At 35.9% G+C, this 19,547-nt stretch overlaps 1 long non-coding RNA gene across 7 annotated transcripts in view; it reads left to right on the plus strand.

Moving 5' to 3' along the window:
• LOC134484700 (uncharacterized) overlaps positions 1 to 19,547 on the plus strand; it is a 40,510-nt gene that overhangs the window by 11,524 nt on the left and 9,439 nt on the right. For 2 of the 7 annotated variants that reach the window (XR_010062374.1, XR_010062371.1), the window contains exons 2-4: positions 10,181 to 10,245; positions 14,841 to 14,900; positions 16,283 to 16,413. This is a non-coding gene — a long non-coding RNA (uncharacterized LOC134484700). Of the gene's footprint in view, positions 1 to 259; positions 9,892 to 10,180; positions 10,246 to 14,840; positions 14,901 to 16,282; positions 16,414 to 19,547 lie in introns of those variants that run through there. The other 5 variants (XR_010062375.1, XR_010062370.1, XR_010062373.1 and 2 more) reach the window with 4 other exon arrangements.

Raw genomic sequence — 19,547 nt, forward strand, 5'->3', positions numbered from 1 at the left:
GTGCACTTGATCAGAGCACATTGTATTACATGTACGGAATGTTCCACAAATGAAAAGCAAACCTTCCCATCCTTTTGCTAACCTTATGCTGTGTTACGATGCAAGGCTTTCAAGAAGAACACAGATCAGATATCAGCTCCTGCTTCTTCCTTTAGGGGTGCCCTTGTGGTGAATAAACTCTACAAGCAGAAAAAAAAAGAAAAAGTAAAGAAGTTCTTTTCTTGTTGAGGAGAGTTTTCTCTGTCATGGGTTTTTTGTTATTTCAAATGAATTTTCAAATTGCTCTTTCTAACTCTATGAAGCAGTGAGTTGGAATTGTGATAGCGATTGCCTTGAATATGTTGATTGCTTTTGCCAAGTTTGCCATTTTTGCAATATTAACTCTACCAATCCATAAGCATGGAAAATCTTTCCATCTGAGATTTTCTTCATTTTTTTTTCTTCACAGAGTTGAAGTTCTTGTCATAAAGACCTTTTACTTGCTTGGTTAGAGTCACACTGAGGTATTTTTTATTATTTGTGACTAATGTGAAAATTGTCATATCCCTAATTTCTTCTCAACCTGTTTATCCTTGAAGTAGAGGAAGCGTAATGATTTGTTTGAGTTAATTTTATATCCAGCCATTTTACAGAAGTTGTTTATTGGCTGAAGGAGTTCTCTGGTTGAATTTTTGGGGTCACTAAAATATACTATCATATCATATACAAATCATGATATTTTGACTTCTTGAATTCCCTTTATCTCCTTTGGTTGTCTAATTTCTGTGAATAAGATTTCTAGTGCTATATTAAAGAAGTAAGTGGAGATTGGGCAACCTTTTCTATTCCCAGATATTTGTTGAATTGCTTCAAGGTTCTCTCCATTTATGTTGATGTTGGGTACTCTTTTTGTAATATTGTTTTTACTAAGTTTATGTATGGACCTTGAATTTATAATATGTACCAAATCTTTTAACATGAAGAGGTATTGATTGTTTTCATTTGTTGTCACCATCTAACAATGTGATAATTTGTTCCCCCACCCTGTGAGTTTGCTTAAATAATTGATTTTTCTATATGCTGACCTCACATTGAACCATCACCATTTTTTGAAAATTCTGTCTTTTTTCCATTAAATGGTTTTAGAACATTTGTCAAAGATAAAGTGACCGTAGGTGTTTGCATTTATTTCTGGATCTCCAGGCTTGGATATCTGGTAAATTTTTCACTTACCATGAATGCAGAAACCAAGATACTCCATGACAAAGCCAAATTTACAAAACATCTTTCAACAAATCTAGCCCTACATGGGATAGTAGATGGACACTTCCAACACAAGAAAGGAACTACACCCTAGGAAAAATTTGGGAATTAATCTTTCAACAAACCCAAAAGATGATAGCCACACAAAAGTAATTCCATTTCTAACAATAAAAATAGCAGGAAAGAACAATAAATTTTATTTAATATCTCTTATCATCAATGGACTTAATTCTCCAATAAGAATATATAAACTAAGGGATTGAATAAATAAAGTGGACCGAACATTTTGCTGCATACAGGAAATATACCTTAATTATATAGACAGTCACTATCTCAAGGTAAAAGGCTGGAGAGAAATTCCAAGCAAATGGTCCCAAGAAATAAAACGGAAATAGCCTTTCTTACATTGAATACAATTGACTTTCAACCAAAGATATCAAAAATGATAAGGAAGGACAAAATAATTGTAAAAGAAAAAATAATACTAAGATGAACTATCAATTATGAACAACTATGTTTCAAATGCTAGGGCACCTAAATTCACCAAAAGAAAATCACTAAGCCTCAAAGAGTATTTTGGCGCCAACACGATAATAGTAGGAGATTTCAATACCCAAGTTAATCAATTGACCGTTTGTGGCAACTGAAACTAAACTGACACATTAAAAATAACAGAAATAATCATCCAAATGGATTTAGCAGATATTTAAATAACATTTCATCCTAAAACTAGAGAATATACCTTTTTTCTTTGCACCTAAAAGTAACTTCTCCAAACTTACCATATACTGTGTCACTAAACAGGTCCATATAGATACCAGAATATTGAAATAATCCCATGCACCCTATCAGATTATCATGGACTAGTGCTGGTCTTCAATACTTTCTTATTTTTATATTTGTTTTTATTATCGATATTTGCTTAATGTGGTATTTTTGAAACACTAGCTTTCTTGATAGTTTGGCACTATGAAATCTAGGTTGGGTTTAGCCTAATAGTAATTCTTCCATTTTGCCTCTATAGTAGCAAGAATGAGAGCTCCATTCCATTCTTTGGTATATACTATATTTTGAGTGAACATTTTGGGCACACAGTGCATTTAATGGTTTTCATCTCTTCTTAAGTATATATTATTATTATCTCATCTTAAAAATTTGTAACTTGACAATGACATTTTTAATATCATGTTTGTGAATGGGTCTTTTGATCTCATTTTGTTTATATTTTATCTCCATTTTAAATAGATTTTCCTTTGTGAATATTTTCTGTCTTTAAGTATGTTTGTGCCTTTATGAGATTTTATTATTGTTTATCAATGAAAAAATGCATTTTATTTACACCAGCAGCCTTACAGGAAGGGGAACACAAGAGTTAGTTAGCTATTTGTATAGTATTGGTTACTTATTAAAAAATAAAAATCTCTGAAACAAAGGACAGTGATTAATTTCACACTATCCTCCCCCAATGTTCCCAGCATACAGTAATTCCTAGTAATGGCCTGAGGTCATGTGGTGTTGGGAAATACTTTATGGAAGAATAAACCCACAAACCACAGAATATTTAAAGAAAATCTTTCTTCCATACACACAGATACATAATACGATTACAGGGAGGTCAATACAATTAATTAAAGAAGATGTAAAGAATATGTTGTTACAAGAAACTGAGGACAAGGAAAGAATTTCAAACCACTGTCAACTATACAATGGTGAACATTTGTTCCCAAAAAGTAGTTTGTGTGCCAGAACAATAACAGCTGTACTGGACCCACCTTTTATCTACACAAAGTGGGGAGCTATGGTCCTATTGGAAACAATGAAGACAGAAAACCAAAACAATAGCAAAAGGGGAATTAATATAAGCAATCTGGTAATGCAAACTACCAAAGACATCTTTATGTTCTAACCAGAAATCGCAGGAAAACTCATATCTGAGCGCCCTATCTAATGACAAGAGTGAGCAAGCCATGGCCTTTCTCCCTTTCATATTTTTAAGTACTTTACAGAAACAAGAATCTCAGATTGCTTTATCCATGATTTATGAAAGGGTTTTCTAGGCGTAATGTATTAAGAAATCATTTAAAAGTATTTTTAGCTCCTGACAAGTTTTTATTAAAGTCCTCAAACTTCTTGGACTTAGATCCCAAAGTGTAACTAGGCCAAACCTGAGCTGTAAAACTATGACAAGGCAACAATAACAGATATTTTCATGGCCCAAGCACTATAGCAATATACTATTGAGTACAGAGATCCAAATTTATTCAAACAGATCAAGAGAGAAGGGAGAAAAAAAGTTAGAAAAGTGATGAAGAATCAACACCTCCCTTGTGTATGCCAGCATTTATGGTTCTGCAGTAAGTCCTAAGAGGCAGTATCCAAGTACCAAGGGGAGGAAAGGACTAAGGACAAGACAGGGAGATAAACTAGCATGGCAGGTGTATGTAAGAGAAAAACTTAGACATAAAAATGTCCTGTAATTTAAAAAAAAAGATTTTTTTCATTATTTTTTCATTCCAATCAAAAGAGACATCCATGAATGATTCTCCTCTAAGGCTTCCATAAAAGAGGTAAAACAAAAACGAATATAAACATTGAAAGTTTGAAAATAAAACAAAAGAAAAAGAACTTGTGTACGTTTCAGAGCAGGAGCACTGAAAAATGAACTAAATCTGGTCAAGATGAAACCTAGAGTGAGAAGTAGGAACTAGAATTAAGAGCTGCAAGAGATAGGCAGGTGAGCAGTGACAGGAACATGGCCAGGCCTGAGAGATAAGACTGGTCCTTTACAAGGGCACAGAATGAGGTAAGAAAACATTTCAAATAAAGCAGCACCTTTCCTTTATGCTCACCTCAGTAATCCCATCCTCTAATAACCCCCATTTACATACTAAAATAGAAGAGTTGTGGTATGTATATCACTCACTTCCCATTTACTTTTAACCCTGCCTCCAAAGTCAGGAAGTCCAAACTTTCTAACTTCCAAGAACAAAAATACAGCCCCAGGTATAAGGGGGTCCTGAGGGCCAAGTGACAAACTGCAATATGTGAGAGTAGAGAATATGGAAATTTCTCATTCAACATAGCAGAAGTTTGATGGCCCAAGCTAAGAAAGGAAAAGGCAACCATATCAGGTAAACAAGGTCTGCTTCTCATAACATTAAACTCATTTATATTATTCTTTCCTTTAAAAAAGAAATACTTTATTTGGGCTTATAATCCAGAATATCAGAGTCAGTGATGGATGATATCAGAGTAAAGATAAACAGGCAGAGGTTGCTGAAAGATTACATCTCAGACCATAAGCAGAAGGTGGAGAAAACTAGATTGAAATAGCTTCAGTCTTTTGAAACCTCAAAGCCTACCCCTAACAACATACCTCCTGCAACGAGGAAATACCACTTAGTGAGATTGCAATTTTTGGGCATTTACATTATTCTTAACTACACTTAGTCAAATCACTTCCCAGCTCAATCTTCATTTTGAATGAAGCTGATTTTCCTGCAAAGTGGCTGTACCATCTTCTCTTCCTAATATTGGCTTTCATCATGTGTATAACAGATGATTCTGGATGCATAGGGGATGTTTTTATTCCTATGTATCATTCCATTTATGTACTACATGTGTACTGACATTTCAATGAGTTTCATTTGGAAAAGGTATAAATGGTTGATCTTATATATACGGTTTCAACCTCTATTAACATCTTTTAGAAAATATCAAATATCCATTCTTGATTAATAATTTCTTCTCTCATAAGATAAAAAAATAAAATTTTACTCTAATCAAAATAATTATCTATATTTTCATACTGAAAAATGCAGAAGAATATTAAGATAATGTGGAATATTAAATCAGCTGAAATGCATGTTCATTAATTAAGAATAACCAGAATCATTGATATGTTTTTGGAACATAATATACGAACAAATACCAAAGCATTGAATAAATAGTGTCAGAAGACGAGAGTCATTATATAAAATGTACCTTACCTTCAGATCCAGTGTTTTTGTTCATGTAGCAAGAATTCAATTTACCTACTCTTCCTCAGTATTTTTCATCCTCTCATTGACTCGAATTTCAAAGCTGTATCCTATAACTAGCATGATTGTTAAATTTCAAACCAAGAACAGTGCATGTGTCAATAATTTTCCGCCTTTCCTTATTTGTGTTTTATTCTGTTCCCAAAGGCCATGTTGTGTTGAAGTTATGAAGAATTTCTTGCTCCTTTGATGAAAATTTTCTGAAAGCATAGATTATTCATATTTGTAAAATACTATTGATATGTTTAATAGTACTGGATATTATAGTTAAAATCATCTGGGTTAGGAATTTTTGCATGTATATCATAACACACTAAAATACTAAAGATTAAAAGTAGAAGAGATAGAATTTATTACATGTTTTTACTCTTCTAGGGTTTGTAAGTTTACAAAATCTGAGCAAATGATTTCTTTCTGTGAAATTCACATTCATGAGCTATTATATTCTAATCAAACAGTGTGTCAGCACCAATAAACTTGGATTAAATTCTAATTGCAATACAAAATGTTTGTAGTAAGTAAATGGGCAAATAATTTGTCTGAATATACTAAATAAGCATGTAGTATAATCATAGGTTTGCTCTTAATTAAATAAGTACTCCCAGATACACCTTGAAAAAATACAGATAGTAATGTAAGTTTTTTTTTTATATAACAGCTAATAATGGTCTGAGTAATGGTTTAAATCAACAAACCATGAACAGTAAGTAGGAATGTCTAGTGAGTTAGAGGTTCTTTCAAGCATCTTCAAGGGTCTAAAATAAATTCCTTTATAATTCTCCTAAATCCACTTATCATGAAACATTCCACATCAGAGTAAATAACACCAACATCTTTTCATTTTCTCAAAAAAAGTCATTGGGTTTCTTTTCTTCCTACTCAACCCACCCTCATTCTACTACCAAACACAACAATTTCCATCATAGCTCTCTGATATGACTCTTTTTCATTATCATTGACCCTACTTCCAGATAGACTTCAAAAACATCCTTAAAATCATTCTCTGTATCATATCATAATTCATAAGTAACCAGAGTCCCTTACTATATACATTGTGAGTTAAACAAACTTATTTAAAACTATTCAATGATTTCTAAGACATTTTCAGTAAATAAAAATTATATGTCTAACATTGTTTCTATATTCCCATATGAGTCATTGCCTGAGATTCAGCTTTATTTGGACCGTTCTTCTATCTCTTAATCAATACAAACTACTCTCATATTTACTTTTTTGTATATGTCAAGGTCTTTGTCCTCTTATCATCCTTATATTTACTGTAATTTTGCCCAAAATATAGATCAATTATTTTTCATCTAATTTAACTTAAATGTCACTTCCTCATGACAATCTCCATGACCTTATTTCTAAAATAGATTCTTCAACTACTTGCATACTATCAACTCCAACACACTGATTTATGCATTCATTTTTTTTCTTTTTTCTTGTACTATAATGCAATCTTTATAAAAGAAAGTTCATAATACTTTCTATTCATTCCTAATCTATACACTATTATGGACATGGTACATTAGTGGAGACTTATTATTTATTACATGATTCAGTAAGTTGCATAAATAAACTTTATACTATTCTTCATTTTAATGAATATGCATCCCGTGCATTGGTTAGACCATCATGTAGTAATTATGTGAGTTCTTCAATTCAGTGACCTAGTTGACATTGCCTAAACATTTTAATTTGTCACAGATAGTCTCTGTCATATTCAAAACAATACTTTGTTCACTGAACAATTATCTCAGCTGGGAATATATTTGATATGAAAGAATGAGATTCCTAAGTTTAATTCACAGCATCCATGTGAAAATGCCAGCTGCCATATGTTTGTGGTCCCATCTCTGAAGAGACAGAGAGATGATGATTCCTAGGCACTTACTTATCAGGGAGTCAAATTTCTTTTGTGAGCTGTTCCAGTGAAAGTTTAAAAACCAAGAGGACCCAGAGCTGTGTTCCCAGAGCTGAACCTGTACCTCAGCTCTCTGTCCCCAGATCCAATGAGGAAATAGATGGACTTCCAGGAGTGCTGACACACTCAAGAGCACAGGAAAGACTTTTTCTTCTCAGAGGTAACTTCCTGGAGTGCTCAGAACCCACGAAAAGAGGTGCAGTCTGTTACAGCATACTTTTGTTTCTATCTATTCCATATAGCTGAAATTTATCCACAGTTCTTGGCACACAAGATAATTCAAGAGAGAACAACGGTCCCATTACTGTTGACACACAGGCTAAGAGAGAATTCAAGCCACTTTCAGAGACAGCAAAACCAGCTAACTCCAGATGGTGAGGGGCAAGTATAATTCCCTAAGGAACATAAACTGATGTTACTAGACATCATCAGAAACCAGTTCTCCCACCAAAGCTAGCCCAGTCTACCCCTGACACACCAGAAAAGAGATAGAAAAGTTTGTAGTTCAAATCACTGAACATGATGAGGTTAAAGGATTTTAAGAAGGACATAAATAACTCCATCAAAGAAATACAAGACAACAGATGTAAAGAGATAGAAGCCCTCATAGAGGAAACCCAAAAATCCCTTAACGAATTACATTACAACATAACCAAGCTGCTGGAGGAATTGAAAAATCCATCAGGAAGTAAAAATGGAAACAGAAAACAACAACAACAACAACAAAAACAACAACAACAACAACAACAACAGCAAACCACACAAAGATGAAAACTCTGAATATAGAAAACCTGGGAAAGATATTAGGAGTCATAAACGCAAGCATCAACCAACAGAATATAAAATATAGAAAAGAATCTCAGGGGCAGAAGATACCATAGAAAACAGTAACACAATTGTCCAAAAATACAAAAGAAAAAACTCCTAACCCAAAACATCCAGGAAATCATAGACAAAATGAGAAGATAAAACCTAAGGATAATAGGTATAGAAGAGAATGAAACTCCCACTTTGAAGGGTCAGTAAATATCTTCTACAAAATTATACTAGAAATCTTCCCTATCCTAAAGAAAGAGACAACCTTGCACGTACAAAAAGCAAAAAGAATTCCAAAAAAATTGGAGCAGAAAAGAAATTTCTTCCATCACATAATAGTTAAAATATAAAGTGCACAAAACAAAGAAAAAAATGTTAAACGCAGTAAGGGAAAAAGGTCGAGTAACATAAAAAGGGAGACCAATCAGTATTCCACACTTCTTAAAATAGACTGTGAAAGCTAGCAATCCTGGGCATATATCACACAGATCCTAAATGAAAAAAAATGTCAGCCCAGGCTACTGTAAAACCTCTCAACTACCATAGATGGAGATTCCAAGATATGCCATGTCATGAGCAAATTTACACAATATCTTTCCACAAATCCAGTCCTACAAAAGATGATAGATGGAAAATTCCAGTACAAGGCAGGAAACTACACCCAGAAAAAGAAAGAACACAATCTACTTTTAAAAAACACAAAAAAGAGATAAAGTAGGTAGCCACAGAAACATAATTCGACATTTAACAAGAAAAATAATAGACAAAACCAATCATTTTCCGATATCATTAAACATCAAAGGACTCAAATACCTATAAAACGACAAACACTAGAAGTCAACTGCCCTGGAATAAAAACACTTTATTCTTCCTCTGTCTGCAATGGAGGGGTCAGAGACTTGGCCATCTGATGGACCAAAATCTAGAATTGACCTTGTGACTGAGGAGTGTCTCAAACATTCAGCCTCTGCTGTAGTGTACCTGAAACTGAATCCTTGTGAACAAGAATCCATAGAAGATCCTCACTTTGTTTGTGGCTGACCAGAACTTGTTCCTCAAACCTTATTGCATAGCCAATACAACTCTGACCACCAAAAAATCTTCAAGAACAATGGATTGAGGTCCCTTGGCCAATGAATAAAAATTCCAGCCTGGATCCAAGGCCACTTATCTAAGATTCTCACCAGAAAGGCCAATATCCCTCACACCCATACCTGTGCGGCTTATAGTAAGTTTAAATAGGGTTTAGATCCAGTGACTTTGACACAAGATTTCAGAATAAATCTCAGATTGCTGTCAAGTCTGTAGTGGAGGCCTTGGAGATAAGAATTTTCTTGAGTTCTCTGAAAATATGGAGCCCTGGAGTGCTGGGACCATAGTCTTCTATAGAAGGTAATCAGGAATAGTCCCTTACTTTCAAACTGGTTTAAGAACTTTCTCCTTTCAAAAACATTGGTATTTTTTTCTGCTCAGGATGATTAGGCCTTAGAGTTACTCATTTGACCAAATGGTCTCTCAGAACCATCCCTTTTGCTTGGGGCCCATGGAATATTTTACCTCAGACCATGGAGCATTGATCCCTCTGTTGAAGGTTCACTGAAATCCAAAAGGAGGGAGCAAATCCTGGAATCTCATGCTACTTCCTTGTGTAAGGTCACATGATATGTTGTGAAGTCATCAGTCTGGTGCTCATTTCTTTTTGGTTGAATATAGTTTTTAGGAGGCAATCAGGCTTAGGACACCCCCAACTTTTCTTGAATCATGGAATCTATATTCAGTCTCTTGCAGATTCAGCTAAAGATGTGTATATGCTAGACTGTGAAGTACCATTAGAAGATGAAGCAATGTAGGACCTCTTGAGCTATTGTAAGCAATTTAATTTTTTCTCAAATACTAGGGGAATTTGAATACTCAAAACAATTTCCTGTCACAGGGACATCAGCAACTCTTCTTTACTTGGGGGTACTCATCTATTCTTTCTTTGATTAAGGAGGTGTCATATGTTATCCCTGAAAGAAAGGTTACTTCATATCATTCTAGTTTGTCCAAAGGAAGTTTAGATATTAATTTAGGGTGAGGAAACCCACACTATTTCTTGATATTATGGACTGTGCCACAGATATGTTTCCTAATTTTTCCCTGGTTTCTCTGTCAGTTCAAGGTAGACTGGAGGTTCACTTGGGATGCAATGAAGAGCCCCTGACAAGCATATTCTTCAAAGTAAGATGAATATATTCCCCTTTCTTTGAATAAGAAAATCTAGACATACCCTTAAAGTTGAACGTGGCTTAATACAAATTCTTCTGATAAAGAACATACAGAGAAGCAAATGAAATGAATTATCATACAGATGTTTATTTTTTCTTAAGGAAACTTTAAATTAATATCCCCTGACAATGGTTTCTTCCGAGAATCCACCTCTATACAGAGAATCTCAGTTCTATTCTTCTAAGAGGTCTTAATGTTTCCTTCTGACCTGGGTGGCCAGGCATACATAAAAGTTTGAAGGAATGGCAGACCACATGGACATGATGTCCTCAGACATGTCAGTGCAAATCTGAGCCCTAACCTACGTTCTGCCTTTAAGGTTTGTAACATAAAATGGAGCAGTTTCATCTTTGTTGTCCATGATTATCCTGCTGCTTAACAGCTTGAGGAAAAGATAAATCCAGAGATTACCACCCAATATGTAAGAGCAAATTCCCTAATTTCTGGCAAGTACGCCTCATAGTCCCCAGACACATGGTTATTCTGGACTGTGAAAACAGTTGCACTTGACTCTCTTCTTCCAGTACCCAAGGAAAAACTTTGCCTGAAGGATTCTGTGACCTTTTCGCTCTTTCCAGTCCTCCTAAATGTTCTCTCTGAATATTGGGCCCTTGAATTTCCAACAAAGTAGTTGTATACCTAACTGATCAGACATATTTTCAAAAGTGACTCCTTCTATAATCCAGGGACTCGACTCTACTCCGTTTTGAAGTCCCAGAGTCGAAGTTTGGAATCAGAGTATATAACCCTTGCAAACTGCAATCAGGCAAATCAATAGAAATGTAATAATTTCAACATTTCTGCTTAGATCTTAACAGCTGAACGAACCAGAAGGATTAACCTAGCCAGAAACAATTATCCAAAGCCTTTGGCAGAAGAAATATGTTCCTGTCTTTTCTCTTGCATTAACAGAAATTATGAATATATAAAACTCTGAATGAGAATTTGAAACTTATGATTACTGCTGGAAACTTTATCCTGGTATAAGGTACCAGGGACCTTTTCTGTTGACAGAAGTGTGTATGGCACCTATATACACTATGCCTGAAGAAATTTCTCTTCATTTTCAATAGTGCTTTAGAGTTTTCCTCTCTTACATGGGGTTCACTTTACCCAGTGTTAACTTACTCCTTCTTCTTATATTGTAGAGCATGTCAGTACTCGCCAAAGTACAGCATTGCCCTAGATCCTTTAGGTAAAGAGGCTTAAAACCTGCTTGAAGACTTACATGGCCCTTTTATATTCCTATTCCCATCAAGTGGTGTTGTCTTTTCTCCTTAAAGAGCTGCCAGACCAAGGGAGTGTTATACCACGCATCCTACATGAATGATCATCTAACATTCCCTGTCTTTCCAGTAGGATTGTGGGTCAATTTTCTACTTCAATCCACCCAGTAGATTTTAGACCCTCAGCTTCTGCAAATGGGGGCTTGGGAAATCAAATTCTATTGAAAGGGCTCTAAAAATTATTCCCAGTGCACATCAATTGTCTCAGACCTCCTCCCTGTGTACTATGGGAATTTTGGAGTACCTGTGGAACTAAAGAATTACTAGAGCTGCCCTTCGTCCTATGCCACAGAACACAGCTATTAAGAAAGTTTGCTTAAAACTAACCTCTTTATTCAAGGTATTCATACAACACATATGCAAACAATGGTATCTTATATTTCTCTGCTTCTAAATCCTAGTTCAGAAGACACAAAGCTAAATTGACTCTTATACTATGTGCCTTAAAGTAGGTCATCAAAATATACACCATTCCTATATTTTATTCACATATGTGTGTAGCTGAACACATCCATGAAGAAACATCACCGCTTCCTGAACCACTTATACTGTTGTTGTGACCATTGCCTGGACTAAAAGATATATAGGGTATACATATAGAGAACATACTTAGAAGTTACTGAGATAGAGGCAGAACATTTCTCCAAGACCCAGTGTAGCCGATAACCTTCCCCTGCTGACCATGGGTGAAGTGGATACTTCTTTTCTTCAAAATATGACTAGGGACCTCCACATTCTGAACCAATACATTCAGGACTTCACTTTTGCTAAAGATCTTCTCAGAACTTCCCATTCTGTGAATCTCTTCTCAGAACTCTACTGTTCTGATATACGTCCTAGACTCATTCCTCTTTGATGAGGCCATGAGAACCACCCTGAATGATGATGTGACTCCTTCCCCATCAGTGTGGCCTTGGATCTTTCTCACCTCTTGATGGAGTACACTTCCTTTGACCAAAGGAAATTCACACATTCCTTTATTCACAAGGTGACATGAGACATGCTTTTCCAAAAAATAGTATGCCATAACTTGTATTCTAAAGCAGTCCCTCACGAATTTGAATTACCTCACATGGATATACTCTAAATAATAGAAATTCAAGGCTTTTACCTTTTACCATGGTGGGTAGAGAAATATGTTCTTCCACTCGGGTTTGAGGTCCCAGTTCCTATATATAGAATCATTGATAGATGGAATCAATCCAATCACTAGAAATCAAGAGCACCCTTTGTTGCTGCCAATATATGGACATATTAAGACAAACTGAATGAGCAAAAGATCCAGAGACAGTCATGCAGGCTGTTTAAAAAAGGCCTGGGATGTTACCTGCACTTCCCCATATTAAATACAAGATGTAAAATTCCTACCAACTAAAGAAGTATAGAAATTGAACGGCATTGTTGGGGAAAATCCTTTACCAAATCAGGTAATAATGACATTCATGTTTCACAGGATGTTTCATATTACCAACTCCAACTCCAAGGGTTTTCTAACACATACCTTTGCACAATCAGATCTCAAAGTTTTCTCTTTCTTAAAGGCGTCGAGATCTTCCTTTTTCCATCAGTTACCTAAGTCATTGAACAGAATGTCAGACCTCCCTCCTACAACTGAGCCTACTCTACACATTCCCTGGTTGCCTTATGTCCTCTCAAGTACTCATATAAAGGAAAGACCCCCAAACTTTGATTATTTGAAAGTGGGCTCAATTCACTTCACTTCTGACTAAAGAGGCCCCATGGTCTCATGGCATACCTCTGTAGAAGCCAGAATCAGATTCAATAACATGCAGTTCAATGTAGTACAAAATGGGATCTTCATCCACAAAAACTATAGACATCCAGTTCCTGGCCAAGGGAGTATTGGTATGGATTGATGCTCACAGAGAAATCTCAGGTTTGGCTCCTATGGGCAAGTCTCATTGATTCCATCTATATTTGTGAGGAGTTTCAGTTGTAGCCTCTAGCTCTGGATGCCCCAAGAGCATCACTTAATTACAAGGACATCTTATACCTGATTTAACTTCATTTTTCTTAATTGCCAAACTTGACCAAGATTGCCAGGCAATCATAATTCCAATTTCCCAGTCGGACATCATAAGATTCTTGGTGTAGATCAGAGGGCAGAGTACAGATAGCTAAAATTAAAATATATGCAACCTTACTACAGAAGGTTCTCAGAAATGCAATTTTTCCATCTCTCATTTATGGATGTGTACACATGTACACTTATAAATATATACATCATATATACATATATACATAACATATATGTATATATGTATATATACATTATATATATATATACATCATAGGTATACATATATACATCACATATACATACATATATGATATATATATACATGTATACATCTTATATATACATATACATATACATATGCATATACGTACACGTACAGATACACATACACACACACACATGTGTGTGTGTGTGTGTGTATGTGTGTGTGTGTGTGTGTGTGTGTGTGTGTGTGTGTGTATCAATGGAGCATCACAGTTCAGACAATCACCCTGATAGAAGAGCATGCTGACTAATGGAAGCTGGAAAGAATAATTGGAAGAATTATGCAATACCATATGTTTTCCCACCACCAAAGGTGAGCTAGAATTTTTCATTCTTCACAGTTAGGTGACTGGATCTTGGTAATTGGTTAAAAATGGCCAGGCACTTTCTTGTTTAGCAAAACAGTTCAGTATGACCCCATAAGTTGCAGTTATGAACACAGGTTACTCAAACTGCACCTATTTCCAAGCCATCTCAACACCATCCACTTTAGATGAAGGGAAATCAGCACTTCACTTTGATTGGTAGCCTTCAGCTTTTTATTCTTTGACAAATAATACCTTACACCATCCCCTTCTGTCCAAGGTCAGTTATAAGAATGACTATAGTTTACTATTGAGATCTCAGAATTTTTTTTTTTTTTTGCCCAAGAGGACCAAGATTAAAGAGTCCTTAGAGCATACTCAACCTTCTAATACGGATGTTTAGATCAAATGTAACCCTCTAATAGGGAGTTTTAGATCATGTCCATCTAATTATGGCCACTAAGAAAATACAGATGTGACCAAAGGCACTTCACTTAATTATGATCTATGTTAGTAAATCGTGAAACTTTCATTATTTGTCCTATATACCATCCTTCATGCTTATAACCGTCGTCGATGATTAGCTTCAAGAGGATTTAGAGACTGAAAATCATGACTGCTGAATAATACTAATGCTTGGATCCCTGACAGGCCTCCCATGGTGTAACTGAAGATACGATATGTGAAGTAGCCCTAGCTTGCCTGCTCAAGGTAGGCTTGAACACTCCATTATCCTTAAATAGTTTTGTCACTTTAAGCAGATTCTACGTTTCTTTAATATTCTACTCTTAAACGTCATTACTTTAGATCATCGATTTATGTCCAGTATATATCAAATGTACATTCTGTATATAAGAGTGTCCGATATCTGTCTTATAAGACTTACAATTCCTGAAGTCATCTCTGGCACCCAGGTCTCAAACTCCACTTCCACTCAAAAAGGTCCTCAGCAGCTAACCTATTTGACAAAGAATGATTCTGAACCATGCTACTTTTGATGAAAGATGTCACAAAATTAACACTTAACTGTGTCTCACATTCAAAACTTCCTCTAGGAGGGACATCAGAATGATACCTTTTGCTCCAGTTGTTCTCAAATTCACATCTTCTGTCCATGGGGTCTGTAATGTCACCGTTTCATAGAAGAACTTCAGTGTCTCTCCTTTCCCTATGGGAGCATCAACACTCCACATCTACTCACAAGTATTTCACCTTTTTTCTCTGTATAGTGGACAAGAGCACTTTCACCAAAGGCCCACATTGGCCTGAAATATCTTCTTTTGCCCAAGGCGTACTCATGCCTGCACTCTCTTGTGGCCATCATTAGCACTTCTTCTCTTGATTTTGTGAGCCTGCTATATCCCAACTGTTTAGGATTACATACAAACTTATTTCTGCTACATGTATTCTGAGACATTCCTCCATGGAAGGAAGGGGTGTTGATCTTTTCTTGTCTGACAAAAGTCTTCAAAGCCCAAAGACAACTGCTGGAATGAAATGCAACCTATAGGACTGATGGAAGAATTGCTACCTGGACTTTCAAATGCCATGAAAATATATGGACATTCTAAATACTAATAAAGAATAGGAAGCTAATCAAGCAATACTGGATCTTCCTCTGCTCCACGAGGTACTAACATTTTCTCCAGAATAAAATGTTTTTTCTTATAATTTTAGAAGTAGCCAGAGATTTTAAACTTCTAACAAACCGGTATACAATATCTCCATTGCACATTTTCTCAGAAATCCCGGTGATGTCCACGGTGCAATAACAACTTTTTCCCATGAAGTCTGGTATATTACCTTTTTGATGACTGACACAACAGTCCTACTTCTGTGCAAGTTCCCTACCTCCACCATCTTACTGAGTAAGATTTAGACTTATACAATTAAGAGGACTCCAGAAGGCCAAGGAATTACGACACATTCCCCATATGCCAAATCCATTTCCTCTCTAAAATTTCTAAGTTTATTGTCCTGAGAAACACTGTTCTGACGAAGAGATCTCAGAGAAATCTGGACTGAGTTCTCAAACAAGAGTCTAAAAGCCAGCACAAATCAGACTACTATCTTCATTGTGTTCCCTTACACAGAGGTGTCCTTTCACATGCAGAGGAATGTGTAGATGGACATATATTTGAATAAGATACTGAACCTAAGACTACTGCATTAGAGCCTCGTACAAGACTTCTAAGACTGTTGACTGCCTACCATGGATATTCAGGTGTGTATTCTTTACTGTGATTTTCAGTTTGGAGTTGCTGAAGTAGTGTGTGGCTGGAATGTTCTATAATTTCCAAGGTATCAATCAACCTTCAACTTCTGCTCAATAGTACTCCAGACATAAGAGGAAGAGAAGCTATGCACATTCCATACAGTCCAGGGGAGATCCTATTTCACCCTTATACTTTAAAACATCAAAAATCTATCACCTTTTCCTGGAGGGACAGCAAAAATTCCTCTTCTGCACACAGGGAAATTAGATATTCCTCCACCTATTCAAAGGAGTCTGAGGATCCTCTTTTCATTTATATGATTTTTTAATTTAAGTTTCAAATATACCATTTCCTGGTTTCCTGTTCATACGTCATCTATCTGCTCTCACTCCTTCTTCGATAATGGTGTTCCCATCCACATCATCCACCCGTCTAATCTTTCTCACCTTCCTTATATTAAGAGTCCACATTTGGAAGGATTAAGAGCTTTTCCTCCCCTTGTTGCCCAAAAAGGCCATCTTGTGCTACATATACATCTACAGCCATGAGTCAATCCATGTATATACTTTGGGTGATGCTTTACTCCCTGGGGCCTTTCGTTGTTGGGCATTGTTGTCCTATGAGGTTGCAAGCCCCTTCAGGTCTTTCAACCGCTTCTCTAATTCCTGCAACTGGTGTTCCATTTTCAGATTAATGTTTTGCTGCTAGCATTCAACTATGAATTTGACCTGCTCTCACTGTGTCTCTCAGGGACATCTATATCCAGTTCCAGTCAGCATGCACTTCTTAGCGTCAATAATCTTATATACTTTTGGTGACTGTATATATGTATATGACCCACAGGTGGGGCATGAATTCCTTCAGTCTCTACTTCTACCTTTGCCTCCACATAAACTCCCGTGAATGTTTTTTGTTCCGCCGTTTAAGAAGGAGTGAAGCTTGCATAATTTGATCATTCTTCTTGAACATCATGTGGTCTGTGGATTATATCTTGCCGAATTCGAACTTTTGGGCTAAAATGCACTTATCAGAGAGTGCATACTATGTGTCCTTTTCTGTGATTGGGTTACCTCACTAAGGGTGACGCTTTCTAGGTCAATCCATTTTCTTATGAGTTTCATGAATTCATTGATTTTAATGTGGAGTAGTAGAACATTGTACAGATGTATCACATTTTATGTATCCATTCATCAGTTGAAGAGCATCTTGATTCTTTCCAGTTCCTGGCTACTATAAATAATACTGCTATGAGCATAGTGGAGCATGAGTCTTTGTTGAATGTTGCACCATCTTTTGGGTCTATGCAGAGTACAGGTAGAGCTGGGTCCTCAGTTAGGGCATTATCCAATTTTCTCAGGAAACTTCAGAATGATTTCCAGAGTTATCATACAGGTTTGCAATCCCTCCAATAATGGAGCAGTGTTCCTCTTTCTCCATAACCTCACCAACATCTGTTTTCACCTGAGTTTTTTATCTTAGCCATTCTGACTGCCGTGAGGTGGAACCTCGGGACTATTTTTATTTTTATTTCCTTGATGACTAAGGATGTTGAACATTTCTTGACACACTTCTCAGCTATTTGTTATTCCTTAGTTGAGAATTCTCTGTTTAGCTCTGCACCCCATTTTTCATAGGATTATTTGGCTCTCTGGTGTCTAACTTCTTGAGTTATTTGTATATTTTGGATATTAGATCTGTATCAGGTGTAAGATTGATAAAGATCTTTTCCCAATCATTTGTTTGCTGTTTTCTCCTAATAACAGTGTCCTTTGACTTACAGAATCTTTGCAGTTTTATGAAGTCTCATTTCTGATTCTTGATCTTACAGTACAAACCAGTGGTGTTTAGTTCAGGAAATTTTTCCCAGTGCCCATGTGATCAAGATTCTTCTCTACTTATAGTTTCAGTTTATTGGGTTTGATGTAGAGGTTTTTGATCCACTCAGACTTAAGGTTTGATTAGACCAATAAAAATGAATCGATTTGCATACTTCTACTTGCTGCCCTCCACTTGTTGAAAATCCTAATTTTTTTTTTCATTGGATGGTTTTGGCCTCTTTGTCAAATATCAAGTGACCATTGATGTGTGTGTTTGTCTTGGGGTCTTCAATTCTATTCCACTTATCAACATTCCTAGATCTGTAAAAATACAACTTTTTTTTGTCATTGATTTTTTTTAATCACTATTGACCTGTAATACTGCTTGAGGTAAGGAATGTTGATTCTCCCAGAGGTTCTTTTATTGTTGAGTACAGCATATGTATGTTGTGCCATCACTTTTATTAAATTCTAAAAAGTCTTTAATCTTTCTTTATTTCTTGCTTGACAAGTTATCTTTGAGTGGAGCACTGTTCAACTTACAGGTATGTGTGGGCTCGCTGATGTTTTGTGGATATTGAAGATCAGCCTTTGTTTGTCACGGTTTGATTGGATAAATGGACATATTTCAGTTTTCTTAGATCTGTTGAGGCCTGTTTTGTGACTTGTTATATGATTAGTTTTGGAAAAAATACTATGAGATGCTGGGAAGAAGGCATATTATTTTGTTTTAGGATGAAATATTCTATAAATATCTGTAATGTCCATTTTGTTCACAACTTCTGTTAGTTTGTCTAGATCTTTGTTTAATTTCTATTTCCATGATCTGTCCATTGAAGAGAACGTGGTGTTGAAATCTCCCACTCTTATTATGTGAGGAACATTGGGTGCTTTGAGCTTTAGTAAGGTATCCTTTAGGAATGCAGTTGCCCATGTATTTGGAGCACAAATATTTAGGAGTGAGAGTTCCTATTGCTGTGATAATCTTTTGATAAATATGAAATTTCCTTCCTCACCTGTTTGGAAAACTTTTGATTGATAATCGATTATATTCCATAGTAGAATGGCAAATCCAGCTTCCGTCTATCAGACCATTTGCTTCAAAATTTGTTTTCTAGCCTAATACTCTCAGGTAGTGTCTGTCTTTGTCTCTAAGTTGTGCTTTTTACATGCAACAAAATGCTGGGTACTCTTTATGTATCCATTCATTTAGTCTACGTCTTTCTATTGGGGAATTCACTCCATTGTTGTTAAAATATATTAAGGAATAGTGATTGTTGCTTCTGTCATTTTTGTTGTTAGAGGTAGAATCATGTTTGTGTGTC

Source organism: Rattus norvegicus (genome assembly GCF_036323735.1).
Source record: "Rattus norvegicus strain BN/NHsdMcwi chromosome Y unlocalized genomic scaffold, GRCr8 chrY_unlocalized_30, whole genome shotgun sequence".
Lineage (NCBI taxonomy): Eukaryota > Metazoa > Chordata > Mammalia > Rodentia > Muridae > Rattus > Rattus norvegicus.